General features: G+C 40.3%; 1 pseudogene; it reads left to right on the forward strand.

Annotated features, from left to right (window-relative positions):
- The first annotated feature begins 7,640 nt into the window (after positions 1-7,640).
- Positions 7,641-8,009, forward strand: LOC129033788 (large ribosomal subunit protein eL30-like; annotated as a pseudogene).
- The last annotated feature ends 475 nt before the right edge of the window (positions 8,010-8,484 follow it).

Genomic DNA, 8,484 nt, shown 5'->3' on the forward strand with positions numbered 1-8,484 from the left:
GCTAATAGATAAATAACCCCTCTTCTATTTTCAGGCACAAAACTGAGGCTCATCCTACACAGCTCCTTAGAGTCCGCAGTGGAACTGAGCTCCAGGTGCCTACAGCAGTGACCTTGCAACACATCCTTGCACTGGCATTCCTTCCTTGTTTCTCTCTTGTCCCCAGATCTCTTCCCAAAACAAGCTCCTGAACACATATCCTTGTCTCAGTTTCTGCTCTTGTGAGTGGAGCTTGGGGTAAGACATCCATTGTTGACATTAGAAAATGCAAGGACTTCATGTTGTCACGTCTTCCAGTTTTTCAGGAGAAAATAAACATTTAAATTTTTGTGTGAAATCTCTCGATTTTAAATGGATGTCCCAAATACATATAACATTGTCCAGATCAAATATTCAGCAGACTAGATATGAAAGCAACCCGAATATAGTGGTTTGTAAATTATTATTATTATTATTATTTTTTGTGACAGAGTCTCATTCTGTCACCCAGGCTGTGGCAGTCAGGAGTGCAGTGGCATGATCTCAGCTCACTGCAACCTCCGCCTCCAGAAGCGATTCTGCTGCCTCAACCTCCTCAGTAGCTAGGATTACAGATGCAAGCAACCATGCCTGGCTAAATTTTGCATTTTTAGTAGAGACAAAGTTTCACCATGTTGGCCAAAGCTGGTCTCGAACCCCTGACCTCAAGTGATCTGCCTGCCTTGGCCTCCCAAAGTGCTGGGATTACAGGTGTGAGCCACTGTGCCCAGTCTTTAAAATTCTTTATACCTAGAAATTGAGGATACAGTAATGGAAGGGCTTTTTGTTAATTAATCTTAAAAATTATAACTGTTTGCTCAGGTGCAGTGGCTCATGCCTGTAATCCCAGCACTTTGGGAGGCTGAGACAGGCAGATTGCTTGAGCTCAGGAGTTTGAGACTAGCCTGGAAAACACGATGAAACCTCACCTCTACCAAAAATACAAAAATTAGCCAGTCTCATAACCTGGTCTCAAAATAAATAAATAGATTAAAATAAAAAAAATGACTGTTTTATAGGTATTTACATTTTATCAAGTATTTTTACATACATTTCCTCATGCAATAAATTAGAGAATCCTTGTTTACAGATCAAATAGTTGGGCTGAAATACCAAGGTATGAAAGGACAGGAAAAGTGAGAAAGAAACAGAGACCTTGTGGCCTCCCCAACATTCCGGGCCGTTTAGGAGGGGTAGGACATCTGGCAGGCCACTAAACCTCCACCCTTCTGAAGCTATAAAATCTCATCCTGTTTGATTGATTTGCAATATCACCACATCCCTTCTTAAAGTATTGGTTTGCTTTTTGCCTTTCCTTTTTGTAAATTTTGAAGAAATGATTTGTGCTTTGGGGATCACTCTGAGCATTACTGTGATTTGGATGCTTCTGATTATTCTTTAATGATGTGGCAATTATATGGTTCATCTGTCACTGCGTAACAAATTTCCCAAGATATAGCGGCTTAAAACAACATGTGTAAACCCTCATGATTCTGTGGATTGACTGGGCTCAGCTGGTAGGTCTCCTGCTCCTGTGATATCAACTGGGGCTGTAGTTGCCCTGGGGCTTAATTGGGCTGGAAAGCCGAGCTGGCTGTCATGGCTCACAGCTCCAGGCTGGAGCTCAGCTGGGCCGCTCTGATGAAATGTCTATGCATGGCCTCTCCATGTGTCTTGGGCTTCTCACAGCATGTTTCTGGGTTCTGAGAGGGAGTTTCCCAAGAGTGAGGATTCCAAGAGGGAGGAAGCAGAAGCCCAGAAATTTTGCTGGCCCAGAATTAGTACACCGTCACTTTAGCCACAGTTCTATTGGTAAAGCAGTCACAGAGCCCAGATTTAAGGGAAGAGAAATAGAGTGCACCAAGGAGTTTGCGTCCATCTTCGGTTTCCTTCTGGAATTAAACCATTTCCTTCACACAAAAATATTCTCAATTCATCTATCTAATCGGTGCAATTCTTACGTTTCTCTTTTGTTGAATCTCAGATGTAGAGGGCTGAGTTAGTGATGTCATTGTTCATGACATCATTATCACAGTCCACACAAGACCTCTTGCGTTTTATTGCTTGATCCTCTTGTTACTCCTGTTTCCCTTTCCATCCTCTTCCCACTGCTGGCAAACACTCCAAGGCATTTAAAATCCACATTTTGTTTACAGATCTTCCTTCTAAATGTGTACTGCTGATTTGTATGCATGTATTTTAAATGAACATAAATGATATTCTGATAAGTACGTCAGCACTGTTTTAAAGATTTGTTCATGTTGCTATATATTTATTTAATCCCTTTTTTCTAACAGCTGCATGGTGTTCCACTGTATTTTGCCTATTGACTCTTCCAGTGTGACCTCTCAGATTGCATCCAGTTTTCCATCAATGCAAACTAGACTATGATAATACTCTTTCCTTTGTCTTCATATGGGCCAGTATCAAAATTCCTTTGGGATATTTAATCAGGGATAAATTCTGTGGCACAGGGTAAGTTTATTCCTTTTTTTAAAAAAAGAGGTCTTGAAAAATCCCCAGTGCCAGCTAGCAGTTGCATTATCCATCTTTCTAATTTTTGCCAGAGGTGTAAAGTGAAATCTCAGTGGTCTTTCATTCTTATTTCTCTGATTCCTAATGAGCTTGAGTATCCCAGCATATGCCTGTTATAGACTGGTTTTGTCTTTTATTAATTACTCATTTACTGGGGTTCCGGTCTTTTTCTTGTTGATGTATGAATCTCTTATATATTCTAGATATTAGCCACTTATCAGTTTTAGACATTAAGACTGTCTCCTCCTATCTTGTTACTTGTTTGTTAACTCTTCCACAGTGGTCTTCACTGAATATGAAGAGTTGATCAAATTTATCACATTTTTGTCTTATGGCTTACGCTTTTGAGTTTCATTGAAGAATTCCTTCTCAACATAAAGTCTCCCACATTTTCTTATTTAAATTTATATATTTATCTTCAAATTTAGGTCTTTAATCCATTGGCAATCACCTTTGTATGTGATATTAAGTAGGAATCCAGCTTTATTTTTCCCCAAAATGTCGGCCAGTTTTTCTAGGAAATTTTACTAAACAACCACCTCTTCCCTCCTTGCTTTGTGGTGCCAGAAAGTGCCATATTTGTCATGACTTGGCAGAGCCTTCTTGAGAATACAGACAAGCCAGAAGAAAGCACAACTGAGCAATAGAGAGTGAGGCAGAGATGCTATTGTTTGTAGTCTAGATACGTCCAAAGCCAGAAATCCACCTCTTCATTTTTGCTGGGTTTTTGTCCTTTGAAACTAAAATGACCATTACAACAATGATGTCCTAATCTTGCTTCTATCTAGAAGAGCTAATTTCATATCCTGCTGAGATTCAAATGACAATGATAATTCCAGTCAACATAATTTATTCTTACTTGTATGAGTTAATTGAATTTGTGATATGTTTGGTTGGATTATTTTGTTTCTTTTTAACTTGAGACAGAGAAACATGCAGTTTATTATTATTTTTTTGAGACAGAGTCTGGCTCTGTCGCCCAGGCTGGAGCGCAGTGGTATGATCTCAGCTCACTGCAACCTCTGCCTCTCAGGTTCAAGCAATTCTCCTGCCTCAGCCTCCCGAATAGCTGGTATTACAGGCACCCGACACCACGCCTGGCTAATTTTTGTATTTTTAGTTGAGACGAGGTTTCACCATGTTGGCCAGGCTGGTCTCGAACTCTTGACCTCAAATGATCTGCCCACCTTGGCCTCCCAAAGTGCTGGGATTATAGGCATGAGTCACTGCACCCAGTCAAGGCAGAGAAATAATACAGTTGAAATGTCTTTTTTTTCTGAGATAACTGGGAAACATTTTGAGAAACTAGCAGATTTTGAGGAACTGACAGTTTTTCCCTACTAAAAGTTCACAGGAAAAACATAGGGAAAAATATGTATATATTTTAGAGACAGAATCTTGCCCTGTTGCCCAGGCTGAGTGCAGTGGTGTAATCATATCTCACTGCAGCTTCAAACCCCTGGGCTCAGGCAATCCTCCTGACTCAGCCTCCCAAGTAGCTGGGACTACAAATGGGTGCCACCACATGCAGCTAATCTTTTTATTTTATTTTTTAGAGATGGGGTCTTGCTATGTTGCCCAGGGTTGTCTTGAACTCCTGGCCTTAAGCAATCCTCCCACCTTGGCCTCCTAAAGCATTTGAATTATAGGCATAAGCCACTGTGTCCAGCTAGGGAAAAAAATATTTTGAGCCTGGGGTAGGCAAAGATTTCTTAGATACAAAACCAAAAGCATAATCCATAACAAAATTAGTAAATTAGAGTTCTTTAAAAGTCAAACCTTTTTCTCTTTGAAAGATATTGTTAAGAGATGGAAAAGGCAAATTATAGCCTGGCAGAAAATATTTATAAGACACTTATCTGATAAAGAACTGTGTCCAGAATATACAAAGAATTTTGAAAACTCAATAATAAAACAACCTATCCAATTTTAAAAATGGCAAGAGATTTGAATGCTCTTTACTAAAGATGTATAGATGGGAAATAAGCACATGAAAATATGTCCAACAACATTAGTCATTAAAGAAATTAAAAGCACAGTGTGATATTACTACACATTCATTAGAAGGGCTAAAAACATTGACAATACCAAGTGCTAGTGATGATGTGGAGTAACTAGAAGTCTTATATACAACTAGTATGAATATAAAATGACCAAGCACTTTTTTTTTTCTTTTTTTGAGACAGGGTCTCACTTTGTTGCCCAGGCTGGCCTCAAACACATGGGCTCAAGGGATCTTCCCACCTCAACCTCCTGAGTTGCTGGGACTACAGGAGTTCACTACTGTGCCCAGCTCCAAATGATCAAACACTTTGGAAAACTGCTTAGCATAAGTTCTTCAAAAGACATTGTATTTGTTTCCTAAGGCTGCTGTAAAAAAGCACAAATTAGAAATGTATTGACAGAACAGAAATCTGTTCTCTCACAGTTCTGGAGGCTAGAGGTCCCAAATCAACCCTGTTGGTAGGATTGGTTCTTCTGAGGGCTCTGAGGGAGAGTCTGGTCTGTGTCTTTATCCTGGCTTCCAGAGATGGCTGGCAAGTTTTGTCTTTCTTGGTTTACAGCATCACTCCAATCTCTCCCTTTGTTTTCTCGTGGAGTTCTCCCGGTGTGTCTCTATGTTGGTTTCTTTCCTCCTCTTCTATAAGGATATCAGTCATATTGGATTAGAGTCCCCTAGATTGGATATGACCTCATCTAACTTTGCAGATATCTGCAAAGATATCTCCAAATAAGGTCACATTCACATGGACCAGAGGTTTAGGACTTCATATATCTTTTTGGAAGACACAGTTTGACCCATAAAGTACATGTACTCGAATATTCATAAAAGCACAATTTGTAATAGCCTAAATGGGAAACGATCTCACTACTCATCAACAGTTGAATAATAAATAAATCATGATATATTCATGTGATGAATACCGTAATACAATAAAAATTAACTACCTACAACTATGGACAATATGGATGAGTCTCACAAATAAAATGCTGGATAAAATTAATAAAACAGCATATACTGGCTGGGCACGGTGGCTCACTCCTATAATCCCAGCACTTTGGGAGGCCAAGGTGAGTGAATCACTTGAGGTCAAGAGTTCAAGACCAGCCTGGCTAACATGGTGAAACCCCGTCTTTACTAAAAATACAAAAATTAGCCCGATGTGGTGGTGCATGCCTGTAATCCCAGCTACTCAGGAGGCTGAGGCAGGAAAATCACTTGAACCTGGGAGGCCCAGGTTGCAGTGAGCCAAGATCGTGCCACTGTACTCCAGCCTGGGTGACAGAGTGAGACTCCTTCTCGGAAAAAAAAAAAAAGAAAACAATTATTTTTCACAGAATTTTTTTTGTTGTTAAGATATAGGATCTCACTATGCTGCTCAGGCTGGCCTTGAACTCCTGGGCTCAAGCGATCCTCCCATCTCAGCCTCCTAAGTAGCTAGGACTACAGGCTTGCAGCACTACACCCAGCTAAGAATTCTTAATTTGCCTCCTTAAGAGATGTACATCAATAAATATGATTTCTTCAAATGTAGCAACTCTGAAATATTCACTTAGAGTCCCCTCAGAGATCAAAAGAGGTTCAGACTACCTAATTTTCTTAGGCTCTTAGTTTTATATATACACAGAAAAGCACAGACAGGGTGACAAATATTGTGCGATATACTGTGTAATGTATTTTATATTTTTACATTTACTAAATCTAATAATTTTAACATGAAAGAATTCCAAATAACGTCAATGATGTCAAAAGTTCTAATATAGGTCCTTCTCACTATGAAGGCACTATTCTAGATGGTGGGGATACTTCAGAGAGCAGAATAGACAAAATCCTTCCTTTCAAAGAGCTTGCCTTTCTAGCTGGCAGGAGATAGGCAATAAACAATAAACATAAGAAATATGCTAATTCTGTGGTATGATAGAGGGGATAAGTCACCATGGGAAAAAAGAGTAAAGCAAGGAAACAGTGTTCAGGGGAGGAGGGGAGGGACTATGTTTTAATGGGGTGGGCAGGGTAGACCTCCTTAAGAAGGTGACAGTTGAGCAAAAATTGAAGAAGAAAAGGGAATGAGCCATATGAATATCTGGTGTGGGGTGGGGAATCACTTAAAATAGATGGATGTTCCAAAGGCCCTTAAGATGTAGCCATCCTGGCATGTTTGAGGCAAAACAAGGACAAATTCCATTTGTATAAATGGAGATAAATATGTGTGAAGGAGAGTAGTAAATGAATCAGACAGGTAAAGGGCATTCAGATTATACAGAGCATCTTAGGCACTATAAGAACTTTAGCTTCCTCTCTGACAGAAAGGGAAAGCCATTGCAGGGATTTGAGCAGAAGAGTGACATGCTCTGATTTCCATTTTAGTTTTTTGAGACAGGATGTCATTCTGTCACACATGCTGGAGTGCAGTGGCACAATCATGGCTCACTGCAGCCTCAAACTCCTGGGCTCAAGCGATCCTCTTATCTTAGCCTCCCTAGTAGCTGGGACTATAGCCATGCACCATCATACCAGGATAATTTTTAAAATTTTTGTAGATACAGGGTCTTGTTATGTTGCCTGGGCTGGTCTCAAACTTCTGGCCTCAAGTGATCCTCCTGCCTCAGCCTCTCAGAGTGTTGAGATTACAGGTGTGAGCCACCCCATCCTGACTGCCATTTTAACATAATTTTTCTGGCTGCTATGTTGAGAATAGATTTTAAGAGGCAAGTATAAAAGTAGTGAGACAAGAAAGAAGGCTAATTAAATAATTCATGTGGGAGGTAACAGAAGTTTGGATCCAGATGATAGCAGAAGTGATAAGAAATGGTTATACCTGGATATATTCTGAATGTAGGGCCAGGAGAATTTGCTGACAGACTAAGATGGGTGAGCAGGAAGTATAAGAGAAAAAGAAGAGTCATGGAAGATGCCAACCCAAGAATCAAGATGTGAAAGAGGGCGGACTGAGTAAGTTTGAGGTAGAATATTAGGAGCTCAGTTTGAACTTGTTAAGATTGAGATGCCCTTTTTTTTTTCTCGCTTCCTGGCCATTTTAGCGGCTGCTGTTGGTTGAGGGCTGTCTCGCACCTAAGGCAGGAAGATGGTGGCTGCAGAGAAGACGAAAAAGTCACTGGAGTCAATCAACCCTAGGCTCCGATTCGTTATGAAAAGTGGAAAGTACATGCTGGGGTACAAGCAGACTCTGAAGCCAAGGCAAAGCTAAATTGGTCATTCTTGCTAACAACTGCTCAGCTTTGAGGAAATCTGAAATAGAGTACTATGCAATGTTGGCCAAAACTGGTGTCCATCACTACAGTGGCAATAATATTGAACTGGGCAAAGCATGCGGAAAATACTACAGAGTGTGCGCACTGGCTATCATTGATCCAGGTGACTCTGACATCATTAGAAGCATGCCAGAACAAACTGGTGAAAAGTAAATGATGCAAAATTTTCCTTTAATAAAATTTGCCTGAGCTTGTTTAAAAAAAAAAAAGATTGAGATGCCCCATTTGTCTTAAATAAAGATATTCAGTAGACTATTGAGTTCACGGTTCTGGAATTCAGGGGAGAGGATGTCTGTACTAGAGATACTTTTGAGAGTCATCAACATATAGTGATATTGAAAACTATAAGATTTGGATGAGTTTGCCATGAGATTGAGGGTAGAAAAGAGGAGAGGCCATCCAAGGTCTGAGCCCTACACTCCTCTAACATTAAGAGGCTGTGGGGATTAGAAAGAAACAGCAAAGGACCAGGAACAGAACCACAGGAGGCAGAAAGAAAATCGGGGAATTGTGGTGTCATAGAAGCCAAGTGAGGCCAGTGTTTCCAGGAAGTAGGAGTGATCAGCTGGGTCCAGTGTTGCCAATAGGTCAAGAAAGATAAAGACTGAAAGCTGACCTTTGGAATTGACAAGTGAAGGTCATTGTTGACCTTGACAA

This window comes from Pongo pygmaeus, chromosome 2 (assembly GCF_028885625.2).
Source record: "Pongo pygmaeus isolate AG05252 chromosome 2, NHGRI_mPonPyg2-v2.0_pri, whole genome shotgun sequence".
Taxonomy (NCBI): Eukaryota; Metazoa; Chordata; class Mammalia; order Primates; family Hominidae; genus Pongo; species Pongo pygmaeus.